Source organism: Nuphar pumila, chromosome 1, assembly GCF_984573655.1.
Source record: "Nuphar pumila chromosome 1, dmNupPumi1.hap1.1, whole genome shotgun sequence".
Classification (NCBI taxonomy): Eukaryota; Viridiplantae; Streptophyta; class Magnoliopsida; order Nymphaeales; family Nymphaeaceae; genus Nuphar; species Nuphar pumila.
This window is the reverse complement of record NC_143249.1, coordinates 41,487,769-41,501,415: the sequence shown is the minus strand read 5'-3', so window position 1 is coordinate 41,501,415 and position 13,647 is coordinate 41,487,769.

The following is a 13,647-nucleotide window of genomic DNA, read 5'->3' as shown; positions in this document are numbered from 1 at the left end:
TATAGTTTATAAAATATGTTAGAAGTCGATATACATCATATTACTCCTGGGGGGGGGGGGTCCCGTCGTTTATTGCCTTCTAGGTATTCTAGTCGGTTGAGTTTTTCTTTCTTTCACAATTAGAAACTCCGTCAATTTTCTACATAGTTCTGTGCGAAATCCAGGTATATCATCCTGCAGCAAAAATGTAATGTGACACAATATATAAATTGAGTCCCCAATAATAGAGGATAATAAAGAGCATACAACGTCAAAATCAGGTTCTCGTTCATTGTATATTGCTTCAATATACTTCATTATAAATATGTCACAATCGATGCCATTATTTTGTAAAGGAGCATCATGTGTTGAGCAAACCTCCACTCGCTAATGTCGAAGCCCAAAACGTCTTTAATGAATCTCACTTATGGTTAATGTATAAGAAAGTAAATTCTTGGCCATCGTACATGATACGATACCCTTATAGATAAAAACTTACCAAATGCAAAATATCACGATGTACACCAGCGTGTAAGTCCAATGAGTTGTAGCACCATAGTTGTTTTTCCCGTAAATCTATCACGTATAAGACCCAATGCTGAGCAATTTGTCCGAGGTAGGAATAAATATCTGCAAATCGATAGTACAAATCGTGTTAGGACTGTTATGCGTAAACCTTGGACAAGAGGTTTCTTCACTTACCTTTTCACTTGACCAAAAGTCTTTGCAATGATCATCGTTACCCCAGTATGCTAGTCCACCTTGGAATCCAATGGAGTATGGCAATCGACGGACAAAACTCTGTTGAACGAAATAGTGATAATAGTAAGGTTAAAACACAAAGCAACAAGAATAAATAAAAAAAATAAACATATAAGAGAACTGATATACCATAAAATAAGGGGTGACGATGCGTCTAGTATTGGTTGTTATGTTGCTTTGAATATATATGACAAAATCGAATATAGTCTGTTTGCAACAAATATGAACTTGTAAATATACATACCCATGACATACATAATATATAACTGCTAGTGGTTTCATACGTACAAAATTACTGATAGTGTTTCCTTCTGCAAATTCGTTTTGTAGCCGTTTGATGTTCTCTTGGAGCTCTTTGCTGAGTTTTGGGGCATCAATTTTTTTGGATGTTTCACTGACATTAACAGAATATTCAAGAAATGATATTGAATTTTCGTTCTACAGTACACAACACAAATCAAATATACGCCATAAAAGAGACATTTTGAAGAAAATCGACACGAGGTTTAGACAACATACGCCTGAACCGCTATCGTTGGTCGTGTAGCTGTTGTCTTCTCCTTCCTCGACATCGATACCCCCTTTGCGATGAAGCATGCTATATGTTTGATTCATGAACACGTCGTTTATAAAGGAACCGTCGGTTTGTCTGTTCCTTGTTCATGAAGCAAAGCGAAGCGACCCCATCCCAAACTTGTGCGATGTGTCATTCATATATAAAGGAAACATCGTTTCTCATACCGCCAATTTTCAAAAAATACCGATAGGATGTATCAATCATTTCATATATCGCCAATTAAATTTAAAAATGTCATTTCATACCGCCTTTTACAAAACTAGTCAACGAGATAGGATGTATCAATCAAATCGCGATAGCACGTATTGTGTTGATTTATTTTTTCATCCTTTTTTTCGTCTTTTAGCAGTCATTATGTAAATTGCGATAAGAAAATCATTAACTTAGACAAAGCTCATCAAAGCAAATCATGATAGGACAAATCGTTGCAGCGAAATCAATTTGCAACTGTGACTTAAATTGGTATCAAGTTGTAAATCAATTTGTATTTAAGAAGTAACCTCGATTTTTACTTTATCTATTCTAAACGTCGTCTCGATTTTTTTATTGTTTTAGTTTTCCACCTTTTATTAATCAATCATTATGTAAATTGCAATAGGATATATCATTTACATAGACAAAGCTCGTCAATCTAAACCCTAAACCCCAATCCCTAAACCAAAAACCCATAAACCTAAAACACAAAGCTCGTTAATCACGATATTATATATCGATATTGTTCACAAAGACAAACAAAGATATATCATTGTCGTGGTAACTTCTTAAATATAAATCGACATTATTTACAACCACATTCATTTACCAAAAATATTATTATAAATACAAATTGATCGTTATCTAAAGCCTAAACCCTAAACCCTAAACCCTAAACCCTACAACCTAAACCCTAAAACGCTAAACCTAAATCCTAAAACATAACCCTAAACCCTAAACCCTAAACCCTACAACCTAAACCTTAAACCCTATAACCTAAACCCTAAACCCTAAACCCTAAAACGCTAAACCTAAATCCTAAACCCTAAAACCTAAATCACGTCGATTTATAGTTATGAAGTTACCGTGACGTCCAACGTTGTGGCCTAATAACAGTGAAATTGATTTGCAACTGTTATTAAACCAATATCAAGTTGTAAATCGATTTGTAGTTTACCAATAAACATTGTGTCGATTCATTTTTTCTTTCTCTTTTTCATCTTTTATCAGTCATTGTGTAAATCGCGATACAAATCTTTTCCGCTTTATGTCCGTGGTTGTACAAATCGTTATAGTGAAATTGATTTGCAACTGCTACTTAAACCATTATCAAGTTGTAAATCGATTTGTAGTTTACCAATAAACATCATAGCGATTCATTTTCCCTTCCTCTTTTTCATCTTTTATCAGTCATTGTGTAAATCGCTATATAACATATCGTTGACATAGACAAATCCCGTAAAAGAAAATCGTGATAAGACAAAAGTTTTTCAGCCTTTTAACAATGTTTGTGCAAATCATTTCAGCCTTTTTATCAGTCATTGTGTAAATCGCGATGGTATAAATCGTTTCACACATAAGAAGAATAATAAAGAATTAGGATAAGAAAACAGAACGACATAAGAAATAGAAGAGGAAGAGGTACATGTGCCTAATATAAGAAAAAAGGTACGACATAATGTTTATGCAAATCAGGATGGGAAGACCGTAAAAGCAATCACTTTGTTCACAACAGTAATCGTTTTTACGATTTTCATTTACGAAGGGTGAACATTATAACGATTTATTAACAGTACACAACGCTAATCGCTTTTACGATTTTCATTAACAAATGGCGAACAATATATCGATTTGTTCACCATACACATCGCTAATCCTATTCGGTTTTAGGATTTTCATTTGCGAAGGGCAGACATTATAACGATTTGTTCACCATACACAACACTAATCGCTTTTAGGATTTTCATTTACGAAGGGCAAACATTACAACACTTTATTCATTGTACAAAACGGTAATCGCTTTTAGGATTTTTCATTTGTGAAGGGCGAACATTACAACGATTTGTTCACTATACACAACGCTAATCGCTTTTAGAATTTTCATTTACGAAGGGTGAATATTAAAATACTTTGTTCACTGTACACAACGCTAATCCCTTTTACGATTTTCAATTACGAAGGTTGAACATTATAACAATTTATTGACAGTACACAACGCTAATCGCTTTTATGATTTTCATTAACGAAGGGTGAACAATACATCGATTTATTCATCATACACATCGCTAATCCTATTCGCTTTTAAGATTTTCATTTATGAAGGGTGAACATTACAACAATTTGTTCACTGTACATAATGCTAATCACTTTTTGGATTTTCATTAATGAAGGGCGAACAGTACACTGATTTGTTCACATAGACAAAGTGCGTAAAAGCTAATCGCGATAGGAGAAATACTATTTGCAAAATGATGTCTATGTTGGAGACAACGATTTGCCTTTGCTACAAAAAAGAGTCCAACTTATTCACGTGTTTAGCAAAATTCAAAATTTATTTCAACCAAGAGAGATTTACATAATTTGTATACAGTCTTACAAAATTTTGTATATATAGTCTACAAAATCTGTTGGAAATCTTTGTACATCATATTACTCCTAGGGGGGTCACATCGTTCATTGCCTTGTAAGTATTTTTGCCAGCTGAGTTTTTTTCTCTTCCGCAATTAGAAACTTCGTCAATTTTTGACATAGTTTTGTGCGAAATCCAAGTATATCATCCTGCAATAAAAATGTAATGTCACACCAATATATAAATTGAGTCCCCAATAATAGAGGATAATAAAACATGTTTAAGTGTAGAGCATACAACATCAAAATCGGATTCTTGTCCATTGTATATTGCTTCAATATATTTCATTACAAATACGCCACAATCGATGCCATTATTTTGTAAAGGAGCATGTTGTGCACAACACAAGCTCCAATCGCCAATGTCGACACCCAAAACGTCTTTGACGAATCCCTCCTGTAGTTAATGCAGAATCGAGTAAATTCTGGGTCACCGTACAAGATACGATACACTTATAGATAGAAACTTACCAAATGCATAATGTCACATTGTACACCAGTGTAAAAGTCCAATGAGTTGTAGCACCATAGTTGTTTTTTCCGTAAATCCATCGTGTATAAGACCCAATGCTCAACAGTTTGCCAGAGTATAGGAATCAATATCTGCAAATAGATACAATATCTTACAAATCGATAGTACAAATCATGTTCAGACTGTTAGGCCTAAACCTTGGACAAGATGTTTCTTCACTTACCTTTTCACTTGACCAAAAGTCTCAGCAGTGATCATTGTTACCCCAGCATGGTAGTGCATCTTGAAATCCAATGGAGTATGGCTTTCGGCGGACGTAAGTCTGTTGAACGAAACAATGATAATTATAAGGTTAAAACATGAAGCAACAAGAGTAAATAAAAAAAGAAAATAAACAAATAAGAGAATCGATATATCATGAAATAAGAGGTGATGGTGCGTCTAGTATTGCTTGTTGCGTTGCTTTTAATATACATGACGAAATCAGATATAGTCTATTTGCAACAAATATAAACTTGTAAACATGCATACCCATGACATACGCAAATATATAACTAATAGTGGTTTCATACATACAAAATTACTGATAGTGTTTTCTTTTACAAATTTATTTTGCAGCCAATTGATGTTCTCTTGGGGCTCTTTGCAGAGTGTTCAGGCACCTTTTTTTGTGGATGTTCTACTGACATGAGCAGAATATTCAATAAACGATATTGAAATTCCTTTCTACAGTACACATCACAAATTGAATATACGTCATAAAAGAGGCAAATATTGAAGAAACTCCTCACAAGGTTTAGATAATGTATGCCTGAATCGCCATCGCTGATCGTGTAGCTGTGGTTGTCTCCTTCGTCATCATCGCTGGTCATGTAGCTGTCGTCATATCCTTCATCGCCATCGCTTGCTGTGTAGCTATCATTGTCTCCTTCCTCGACATCGATACCCCTTTGCGATAAAGCAGGTTATATGTTCGATTCATGAACACGTCATTTATAAAGGAAACGCCGGTTCGTCTGTTACTTAATCACAAAGCAAAGTGAAGCGACACCCTCCTGAACTTGTGCGATGTGTCATTCATATTAAAGGAAATGCCGTTTCACCTATCGCCCATTTTCAAAAACCATGCACAAATTAATTGCATTGCACATTAATTAAATGAAAAAATACCATTTTATCTGAGTTTTACATAACTAGTCAACACGATAAGACGTATCAAGCAAATCACCATAACACTTATCGTTACAGTGAAATCGATTTGCAACTAAGTCTCTATTTGTAGTTTATTAAGTCTAAACGTCATGTCAATTTGTTTATTATTTTTCTTTCCTGCATTTTATGAATCTGTAATTATGTAAATCGCGATAGGATAAATCGTTCACATTGACAAAGCTCATCAACGCAAATCACGATGGCATAAATCGATTCACAACTGTTACCTAAATCGGTATCAAGTTGTAAAATGATTTGTATTTATGAAGTTACTTCGATTTTACTTTATCTAGTCTGAACATCGTCTCGATTTGTTTATTGTTTTTCTTTTTTGCCATATATGAATCAGTCATTGTGTAAATCATGATAGGACATATCGTTCATATTGACAAAGCTCGTAACAGCAAATCACAATAGGATAAATATTATTAAATTCTGAAACTTAAAGTATTTTGGTTGTAAGTCGATTTGTATTTATTAAGTTATCTAGATTTGTAGTTTACCAATAAACATCATGGCGATTTGTAAATCGATTTGTATGTATGAGGTTAACTCGATTTTTACTTTATCTAGTCTGAACAACGTCTCAATTTGTGTGATGGGTTTCAGTGGGGGAGTGACCCGACCTGACCCATTGTCCATGTCTAAAACCCTAATCTATTTAACCTATCTTCATCTTTTCTGCGACAACGCAACTTCTTCTTCTTCTTCTTCTTTCTCCTCCGCCTTCGTCTTCTTCTTCTATTCCTTCTTCTTCTTCTTCCTTGTATTTTTCTTTCTTCTTTGTTCTTCTATGTTTCTTCTACCTGTGCTTGATGGATGGGGTTAATTTGATGCTGATGCCGTAGTTGTTTCATACCGTGAGGAAAGATCTGTGTAATCTTTGATGATGATTATAGTGGTTATCTTCTGTGGATACATCGATATATTCATGATACATACAACTGCAACATATTTATCGTGAAGTATATTGAAGCTTATGCAACAACCATAATTATCCTCAATCTTTGCCACCATACCAGAGCAAGCATAAATATTCTACATGATAGACAAGGGGATGCTGATGACTATCTATTTGATCTATTCCTACTGCTGGACTCTCCATCGTTCGCAAACCATACTTTGCAGTTGAAAAAATATCTGCCTAATCTTCGATATACTTCATGACAAAAAGAACTTGCAAAGAGATAAGGACCTCTATTGGTAGATAGATTTGCCTTATATCGTTTCCAGTGACTAGCAAAGGCCACTCAGTAAACTGAAGGTGCTGATGCTGATGATGTTTGTTTTGAAGCACATCACTATTTGGACGTAGGGTTGATGCTAATGATGATGTCTGTTTTCTTTGATGATGATGGTCATGTATTGTATCTACGCCAAACCATTGGTCATGATGTATTGTAACTAAATACTCATGTAAAGGAATATAGTTGTAATGTATCATTGAAATTAACTCGATTTGTATTTATCAAGTTACCTAGATTAAGGAAACTTTATTTGTTCTTTACTAAGTATAAACATTGTGTCAATTTGTTTATTTTTCTTTTCTGCCATTTTTGAATGGCATTATGTAAATCGCGATGAAACGAATCGTTCACTAGGACAAACTCGTAAAGGAAAATCGCAATAGGATATTCAAAGAGATTTGGTTCGATTATTTGATGGGTTTAGGTGGGATGACTGTACAGATCATGATAGAACACCTTCTATAAAAAATAAATTGTGATCTCTTATACAACTGGTTGCAAGCCAATCACGATCTCTTATAAAAAATAAATCGCGATTACTTTTATTTATGAAGGCCGAACATTACAACGATCTGTTCAGTGGCACTTGTGTGTTACACTTATTAAAAAAAGAATTAAACAATTAAATAATATCATATTACAAAAAAGAATTATAGAATTACAACAAAGAATTATAGAATTACAATAAATAATTATCGGGATAAAAAGAATCACTATCGTTTATTCAGTGACACTTGACGACTCAGATGGACTATGACATACAAATCGTCTTTTTCTTTTTTTTGGTGGACTCTCTATCCTTGGTGGCCTCTTGGTTCCCTCGATCTTATTATAAACACTGGTCATCATCTCTACCAGTATATCATATTGTGACCACATTTGTCTCCCCAAATTCCTTACCTGCTTTTGTAAGTCCTTATTCTCGCTCTCCAACATCTCTAACCTTGTGGCGGAGACTACCTTCTTTTTTGTGAGTTGCGTTCGCTCCTCAACGTGTACTGCAACTGAGGTAATCGTTGTTGTAGCTGAAGGAAGATGATGGATGTGTTTTCTATGCTAGGATGCAACATGATGGGGGACATGAGAGATGCATGGGTTCCCAATATTCTTAATATAAAGATTTTGATGCATGGGTTCCCAATATTTTTGGAAATAGTTGGGATTATATTATCGTTCTTTATAATCATACGCTATGGCATGAACACCTCCTTTGTTCTAGCTATCCAATTGTTCCCTATAGCGTTTATGTCAATTCACGTTCCTGACCCCACCACTATTCATCTTCCTTCTCACTTCCACAAGCTTCTTTAGGGTAGACAGTCCCAAGCCAGATTGTATGAGAACTCGACTACCATGCTGCAACTCAGCTTCATAATTGCTAAACAACCAAATATCACAGACAGACAGTCTTGCAGCCTCAACAACAATCTCTTGGTCATCGTCCTCCCCATTTCCATATGGTCTCCACACAACCTGTACATTAGAGATTATAGTTTAAGTATAGACAATTATTCATGCTAATGAATGTTAAATATTAAAATTATTTAGAATAACGAGTGCTAAATATCTTATAATGACTGTTACTAAGAATGCTAACGATTACAATGACTTACATTAACGAAAGTTAAATGCTCAAGGGATAATGGTTTATACTAAGGAATACAAAATCCTGCAACGATCATTACTTAAGAATGCAAACAATTACAATGATTTACACTAATGAAAGTTAAATGCTAAAGCGATAACAATTTATACTAAAGAATACAAAATGCTGCAATGATCATTACTTAAGAATGCTAACGATTATAACGACTTATACTAACGAAAGTTAAATACTCAAGGGATAACGATTTGTACTAAGGAATACAAAATCTTACAATAATCATTACTTAAGAATGCAAACAATTACAACGATTTATAGTACTGAAAGTTAAATGCTAAAGCGACAACGATTTGTACTAAGAAATACAAAATCCTGTAATGATCATTACTTAAGAATGCAAATGATTACAATGATTATAGTACTGAAGTTAAATGCTTAAGCGATAATGATTTGTACTAAGGAATACAAAATCCTGCAACAATCATTACTTAAGAATGCAAACAATTACAACGATTTACAGTACTGAAAGTTAAATGATAAAGCGATAATGATTTATACTAACGAAGACAAAACCTGTAGCAATGATTACTTAAGAATGCTAAACATTTCAACAATTTATACTAATGAATGATAAATGCCGAAACGATTGTAAACGAATTTAAACCATTTACCTTATTTAATTGCAGACCATCTAAAATGAACTTAGCATTATCCTCCTTGACATTTATTCTAGCCCACCGACCGATCTTTGGAAAACCATAAATCACAGGGCCACACTGAGGCCGCAATGTGGCAATATGTTCCCACTCCCAAGCCTACAAAATCAATATATTAGTAAGACTATAACCTTCAATGATCTTAGTCTACAACTACCAAATATGTAATAAACAATTACCTGGACAAATGGTCAAAACCCTGCGACGGTTTTTGTACCCTTACTCGCATGGTAAAGTTGATTGTATAAGTGTGCGAGCATAGCAACACCCCATGCATAGTTGCCAACTTCATCAAAGTCTTCCAAGAATTGCAGCCACACGTAACTTCTTCTTGAACCGGACAAATCAGAAAATAAAGTAAGTCCAAAAAAATAAAAAAGGAAGCAACACAACTCTTGGTCAGCTCTTTTAGATGCACATGTAGCGGGTTGACCTTCTTATTTATTACGAAAAGAAGAAACTTTCATCGATGTAGAATTGCTTTCACCAAAAATACATTGACCCGAGTCTTCCAACGACATTTCTAGAAGGGTCGTGCACTTGTCCCTTGCATTATAGTTTGAATCCCGTAATAGGATAACACTTTCATCACACTTAAGACTTATAATCCGTGCCACATCTTTTAGGGTCATGGTGATCTCAAAAGAATCAAACTGGAATGTGTTCGTCTGATGATTCCACTTATTTACTAGGTAGGTCATGGTGTTCCAACACGTTTCAAAATAATGCTGGTTCAGAAGGCCTCTGAAATGCATACTTCATAATAGATCATTTTGATATTCACTCAGCTGTCCATACCAAGACAGAACTACATGCCACTGACACTGCCCTATGAGCTTTTCACCAGGTGCTCTACTTCTCTTCTGACCTCCCTGTAACACAAAATAAATATTATTCGTATCAATTATAAATTAGTCTCATTTAAACTTCTATATGTCGTTGTACACAATAATTACTATAAATAATAATTGTTGCATACACGCTATCACAATAATCACTATACATAGTAATCGCTATACAGAATCATACCTATAACGGTAAATCATTCACAGTAATCACTATCACAATAATCACTATACATAGTAATCACTATCACAATAATCGTTATACATAATAATCATTGTACATAGTAATCACTATCACTGTAATCGCTATACATAATAATACCTATCATAGTAAATCATTCACAGTAATCGCTATAATATTAATCGCTATACATAGTAATCGCTATCACAGTAATACCTATCACAGTAAATCATGATAGACATGATCAATTTATGTACCTTGGTCACACTTTTCTCCTCTTTATCCCCTCCCTCCATCCTCTGCCTTTCTTGTTGCTGTGCTGCATCCCTCTACTTTTCTACTTCTTTCTTTCTTCGCCTCCCTCCTCTGCTTTTCAATTTCTTCCTTCCTTTCCATTTCCTTCTCTTCCTCCTCCTACTTTTTCCTTTCCCTTTTCTTCTCTTTCTCCTCCTGCTTCTTCCTTTCCCTTTCCTTCTCTTCCTCCTCCTGCTTTTTCCTTTTACTTTCCTTCTCTTCCTTCTCCTTCTTCTTCCTTTATCTTTCCTTATCTTCCTTGTCCTCCTCCTTCCTTTGCCTTTCCTTCTCTTCCTCATCCTGATGCTTCTTTCTTTGCCTTTCCTCATCTATCTTCATCATTTGCCTTTTCTTCTCTTCCTCCTCCTTCTTCTTCAATTGTCTTTCCCTCTCTTCTTCCCCCTCTTTATTCTTTTTTTGCCTTTCCCTCTTCTCCACCTCCTTCTTCATTTGCCTTATCTTCCATTGCTTTTCAAAATATTCTTGCTTTATCATTTGCCTTTCCTTCTCTTCCTCCTCCTTCTTCTTCAATTGCCTTTCTCTCTCCTCCTATTCTTTATTCTTTTTTTGCCTTTATTGCTCCTCCTCCTCCTTTATTTTCCTTTTCTTCCTTTGTTTTTCATTTTCCTCCTCTTTCTTCCTTTGCCTTTCCCTCTCCTCCGCCTTCTTCCTTTGCCTTTGCTTTTCATTCTCCTCCTTCCTTTGCTTTTCCTTCTCTTTGTCATCCTTCTTCTTCATCTTTAGTTCTTCCTCATTCTTCCTTTGCTCTTCAGCCTCAATATCTGATGGATAATCCTCTACATAATATAATTTCAACGCTTTGTCCCTATCTTTATCATTCCCAATCTTTATTATATTTTGGTACCTTTCATAACGCTCATATAGATGAGACTGTCAGATAACTTCTCTAATAATCATCTCATAGAACAATGGGGGATTTCTTATCTGACGAGCTTTAGACATTGCTAACCTGCACAACACATAAATTTAACTACATCATTATATGTTACAACCACCTCTCCAAGTATATAATAATACAAATTATCCCATTCGTTATACAATCACCAACATTACAAATCGTCGTAATATTTGGCTTCATAAGTAAACATCGTTGTAAGATTTAAAAAACTTAAGTACAAATCGAGGTAACTTCATAAATACACATCGCTAGTGCTTTAAATGTATAAATTTTTGTTGCTTCAAACTTACAAATCATTGTATAAATCGCAACCTTCATAAGTACATATCGTTTTAACGTTTGGCTTCATACATAAACATTATTGTATAATTTATCAAACTTAAGTACAAATCATGATAGTTTCATTAAACTGTTACTGCTTCAAACGTATAAATCGTTGTTGCATCGAACGTACAAATCGCTATTGATTTAAATGTATAAATCGTTCATGCTTCAAATGTATAAATTGTTGTAGAAATTTAGCCTTCATAAGTTTATATCATTGAAATGTTTGGCCTTCATAAGAACAAATCGTGCTAACTATTTTTTGATGCCCAGAAGGTAGATAGGTATAAATCGATTTGTTTCAATATGAAAATAGGTGTTATTTAGCATGAAGATGGCCACCAAGTTGTAAGATTTAACATTTAAATTTATAAATCGATTTGTTTGCATAACAAAACCTTGGTAATTCGATAATGGAGAAGAAACACCCAGAAGGTAGACACAACCAATGGTGGCAACGATGCTGTCACTACGGAGACGATGACAAATGATGCTTCAGCGACAGCAGACGATGGCAAAGGGTGCTTCGTCGACAACAGATGATGGCAAAGGGTGCTCCAGCGCAGAAGACAACAAAGGATGCTCTGGCGGCAGCAGACGATGACAAAGGAGGGTCTGGTGGCAGCAGACGATGACAAAGGGTGCGTCGTCAAAGGGAGCTCCTGTTACTGCAGATGGTGTAAAAGTTTATTGCTTAGGGCGAAAATGAAACATTTGGACTTTGAAGAGTTAACATCATTCTCGAACCGATGTTTCACTTTTCTAGATGGAAGATCTCGAACTGTCGTTTTCATTTTTTGAATGGAGGACATTTTTGTCCTTTTCTTGAATTGTCATTTCATGGCAAGAATGGCTCAAACCGGTGTTTCACTTTTCTAGGTGGAGGATCTCGCACCATCGTTTCACTTTTCTAGATGGAGGATATTTTTATCCTTTTCTCGAACCATCGTTTCATGGCAAGAATGGCGGGAAAGGGTACTTAAGTCTTTGCAACCACACCAAATTCTGATGCTAAGTGATGCTGACACACACAGGGATACGAACCCCATAAGCTTTTATACGTGGCTCTCTCACTCTTTGCATTTTCGCTAGCTAGGAGGATTTAAGAAGAGGCAATGATGCTAGATGCAGGGAGGACTGAGGAATGGGGGTGGATAAAGGTTTTGTGGGATAGATAAAGAGGGGAAGACTAGATGAACATTGTTGACTCTTTTTTGTTGGGCCTGCACACAAAAACATTGCATACATGGAGAGCATACCTGAGGCAGCCATCGAAAGAACCGAATGATGGTTGGTGGTTGGCGTTGGTGGCTGGAACAGGATGAACTTCTCTCCTCAGCCGGATTGCAACCCTCCAATGAGCGCAGGCTCCCTTTAGCACTCGGTGAGAAGAATCCCTCTTCCCTCACTGAATAGAAAAACACTTGGATGAAGGGTAAATATTTTCTGATCTTCTTCCCATTTTTCCTCTTGATTTTTCTCGTGCATGGGTTGCTCATTGATACCCAACTTTATAACCGCAACAGAGGATCGGTTAGCATAATCGTTCTCTCCCTAATTTTTCATATTTTTATCGAAAGGAACACTAAAGGGGGGGGGGGGGGGGGTTTACCATCTCGTGGGTAACTGCCACACATCGTGCCTTATCCCAACATTCTCCCACTTATTTCGATGATAAACCCTTAACCAATAAACTTTATAGGAATGACTTGATGAATAGATTGGCCTTTACAATCTATTCTATAGATCCTTAGTTGAATCTTTAATCCTTATGAGATTGACAACAAACAAACAATAACGAGAATCAATGAACTGAATGTGATCACTTTATTTATATGCATATGTCAAAAAAAGTTTAACAAGCTCATCCTCAATACATGTTCAGAATATAATCTCAGTGCTAGCCCTTTAGTAA